The 4,454-nt window shown below is 41.6% G+C and overlaps 1 non-coding gene across 1 annotated transcript; it reads left to right on the forward strand.

The window, feature by feature from the left end:
- The first annotated feature begins 510 nt into the window (after positions 1-510).
- TRNAW-CCA (transfer RNA tryptophan (anticodon CCA)) lies at positions 511-583 on the forward strand. The gene has a single exon. It is a non-coding gene; the product is annotated as a tRNA-Trp (tRNA).
- The last annotated feature ends 3,871 nt before the right edge of the window (positions 584-4,454 follow it).

Consider the following 4,454-nt stretch of genomic DNA (forward strand, 5'->3'; position numbering starts at 1 on the left):
AGAGCTGAGGATTCGGGTGACTAGGAATTTGGTGTCCTTGCTGAGAGCAAAAGCTCTACAGTCAGCTGGCCTGGGTGCAGATGCTGACTCAGCTACTTACTAGCCAGGTGACCTCAAGCATGCTGCTTAAACTTACTTAGCTTATTCATCTCTAAAATTTATTTTTTTGCAAGAATCAAACGAGTTAACGAAACAGTACCTGGTTTATAGTAGGCATCTGCCATTTTAATTAATACAGCAATGGATTAGCACAGGCAGAGAGGAGGCATTCCAGAAAAGTTAGGTGTGAAGTTGCTCCCAGTCCTTGTCAGGGAGGCATTTGTTTGCTAGTGTTGTCAGATTTATTGATTTTATTAAAATTTACCTGCTCAAGGCCACAATCAATACCACTGAAACTCTGATCTCAGAATAGTCCATGTGCCCTGGTGTGATGCATCCATTAAATCGACCATTGTTTGCTCTGCCTGATATAATAGGTGTCTTCTCAAAATGCCATGAAGGACCACCACTTCCCTGGTGGTCCAGTGGTTAAGACTCCATGCTGCCAATGCAGGGGGCCCAGGTTCAATCCCTGGTCAGGGAACTAGATCCCGCATGTCGCAACTAAAGAGCCCGCATGCTACAACGAAGATCCCACATGCTGCCACAACTAAGACCCGGCGCAGCCAAATAAATAAATAAATATTCAAATCCTCTCCCACAAAGACAAAGCAGAACAATTAAAGCTCTTGTGTTCCCAAAATTCTAAAAAAAAAAAAAAAGCCATGAAATGCTCCTTGTCCTATCTTACCCCCACTCCTTGCAGTGTCTTTGAGACACAGCAATTGCTCACCGCCGTAATCTCTCAAAACAGGTCTCCAATTAACTTGCTTGCTTCCTGTAATTACCTGAATTCTCATCATTGGCTCTCACGGTCTAAGAAAACTATGAGACCAAATGATGCTCAGAGAGATTGCCAGAAGAGCTTGGATGTGCTAACCAGGCCCTGGTGAGTCTCTTACCGCTCTGTAGGTCCCTGCAGCACAGGCTGGAGCCAATGTGTTGTCATCTTGTTTGTTAGTTTATTTATATTCTGTCCTCGTTTTTCCTCATCCCCACTTCCAACTATGTGCCACTTAAATTGTAGAAAAGCAGTGAGTATTTACAGCTCACAGTTTCTTGGTACCGCCATTAGCAACTGAAAGCAGCTCAAGGAAGCACTCCACTTGACATAGGATGACAACTAGTTTGCCAACTAAATTTAAAAGAAAAAAGCTCCTCTCTTCAGGGCAAAATATTTTGAAATAATTTCTCAAACTATTTTGAAGTTACCCTTAATCTGAAGTTACTTGCTTTTTGCTAATATTTTAATCTTTACTAAAAATGTTTACTGCTGGTATTCTCAGCACCTAAAACAGCGCTGGACATGTGCTTTGTAAATTTTGCTGAATGAATTGAAGTACGATGGGCATGATTATCAATATAAGATTGTTCGGAAAATTATATGATGGATCTCATGATATGAAGAGGATTCAGTGAACTATATCCAGAGTAGAATTTATTCATTTATTCATTTAATAAATATATATGGTACTTAGAATTTGCCAGGCACTATTATAAGTGATTTATACACAGTAATTAATTTAGCTAATATTTCCTCTCTATAGGGCTGAATAATCAGATCCTAGAAATAGAGTCTGAACAAAAAGAGGTGCATAGATTTCTATGGATATTTTGCAAGAAATGTGTAAGATTTTTTCATAGTAATAACACCTTATTACTTATTAAAAAGGCCCATGTTATATGCTTTATAAAATAAACCCCTTTCATCCTCACAACAAATGTATGTTGTAAGTGTTCTTACAGGTATAAAAACTGAGGCTCAGAGAGAGCAGATATAGGTCCAAAACCCAAAGTTACAATGTTAAGAATTTGAACCCAGCTCTGAATTCAAAATTTTTGCATATTTGGAAATCATCTTTTTCCCTTATTTACTTTCTGCCCTCTTTCTTCCTCACTCCTACTCGCAAGTAGTTTGTAAGCTCTATGCATCGGCAGACAAAACCTGCTCCTTCATTGTACTATCCCTGTGTCTAGATCAGGCCAGGCATTTATGGGCACTGGGGAAATATTTGTTTGATGGGTGAATAAATGGACTCCAGAGTCCTTGCAGAGGTGCCACACTGCCTTCTGAATACCACCAGTTTCCTCTACAGTAATTTATAACAATTTCCAGACTTATTTTTCTAACTGAAATGTTTATTAGCTAAAGCATATGTAGTGTGTTAGGTACCTCCTCCAGATTTTTAGGAACCAGGTGTGCTGAAAGAACATGGGCTTTGAGAAGCCATGCAAAAGGCCAATGGGTACATGAAAATGTGCTGAACATCACTGATCATCAGGGAAATGCAAATCAAAACCACAATGAGCTATCAACTCACACTTGTTAGAATGGCTTTTATTCAAAGGACAAAAGGGACTTCCCTGGTGGTCCAGTGGTAAATAATCCACTTTACAGTGCAGGGACTGGGCTAATCCCTGGTCAGGGAACTAAGATCCCATGCTGCGGACCAACTAAGCCCTCGCGCCACAACTACTGAGCTCACATGCCTCAGTAGAGAGCTGCATGCCGCAAACTACAGAGCCCACGTGCTCTGGAGCCTGCAAGCCACAACTAGAGAGAGAAAATCCACACATGACAACTAGAGAGAAGCCCGTAGACCACAACGAAGAGCCCACACGCCGCAACAGAAAGATCCCGCATGACTCAATGAAGATCCCGGGTGCCACAAGACCCGATGCAGCCAAAAATAAAATAATAAATAAATCTTTTAAAAAAATTAAAAAAAATAAAAGGACAAAAGATAAGTACTAGCAAGGATTGGATGAAGGGGAACACTTGTGCACTGTTGGTGGGAATGTAAGTTGGTGCAGCTACTATGGAAAACAGTATGGAGGTTCCTCAAAAAATTAAAAATAGACCTACCATAAAATCCAGCAATCCCACTTCTGAGTATATATCCAAAGGAGATGAAATCGGCATCCCATGTTCATTGCATCATTATTCACAAAGCCAAGATATGGAAATAACCTAAATATCCATCACTAGACAAATGGATAAAGAGAATGTAGTATATATATTCAACAGGATATTATTCAGCCTTAAAAAAGGAGATCCTTTTCAGAAGGTCATACAACGTATTTCACTCTCACTTTCAGAAGCAGTCTGGGTCGTCAGGACACAGAAACAATACAGTATGCTAAACAAAAGCTTAATACAAAGAATTACTGTGATAAAGAGTTACTATAAGATATAAGGAAATTCTGTACGATACCTTTGGCTGAGGGAGAGGACCCAAGGAAGCACAAACTTGGAAGGGGTTCAGACTGTGCTGGAGAAGGTGTGGTTCAGCCCATTGGGTAGCAGAGGTGTTAGCAGGTTTGGCCAGGATGGAGCTGGTCTGGAGCTGCTTGGCCAACAATAGGTAGGAGTGCCAGCTGGGGAGCAGGTGGTCAGCAACCAGTGGTGTGGACCTGCACAGGCTATTTTGTGTGTAACTCTCTGGACCACATGTAACTTTGTGTAGCCATGCAGGGGCTTTGGTTTCCATGTTGAGAAGGCCATGGAACGGTTACCATAAAGTGCTGCAAAGTTGCAGAGGGATGCCTGGGGCAGGCTCCACTGGATGTCCTCTCATGCACAAGGCTGACACCCAGCCCCTGCCAGCAACTTCCAGAAACTTCTTCCTCCTGTAAGTTGCTTCTACTGCTCTCTGCCAAGGAAGGTTAACACCATGCTTACTTTAAAGGAGAGATGGTTAAAGGAATTCTCTTGTTGATCACTGGGCAGATATTTCGGAATGCATTTGGACCTGAGAGGCAGTAAGTCAATAACCCACACAACTTCCATCTTCAGAGCTTCCTTAACTCCTTTGGTTCCAAGGACCTGTAGAACCATAAGGTATTGGTATTAACTGTTTCGGGCACTATCAGGGTCATCGGTGCCTCTGGAGCAAAGAAAAGCCTGATGAGGTGTGACCTCAGGCAGATCACTTCCTCCCATGAGCCTTTTCCCTCATCTTATAATGAGCGACTGAAGTGAATCAGTGGTTTTTCAAATACCAGGCTCCACTGAAGGAAGAAAACAGAGCGTTTTGCAGAACTAAACTCATGCAGTTGAAAAGTGGAATCTTTCAGCCTTTTTTGAAAAGTGTTAAAACATCCTGTCTTTCATGAAATTATGGTGATAAACTGCAGTTCTTTTTGATTCTCACTTAGCAAAATAAAAGTCTGCAAGCTCAGAATTTTGTTTTTGAAATTTTACTAGCCTGTAGGACCTGCAAGTCTGGTCACTTGAGCCTAGATGCTCTCTCTCGAGCCTTCCTTCATCTCTCAGACCTGCGGTTCCACAGAGCCCTGTGGTCTTTGCTTCTCATCATCCAACTCTAAAGCAGGCAGAAGAAAATCTAGAAAAG

Source organism: Lagenorhynchus albirostris, chromosome 16 (assembly GCF_949774975.1).
Source record: "Lagenorhynchus albirostris chromosome 16, mLagAlb1.1, whole genome shotgun sequence".
In the NCBI taxonomy this organism is placed as follows: Eukaryota; Metazoa; Chordata; class Mammalia; order Artiodactyla; family Delphinidae; genus Lagenorhynchus; species Lagenorhynchus albirostris.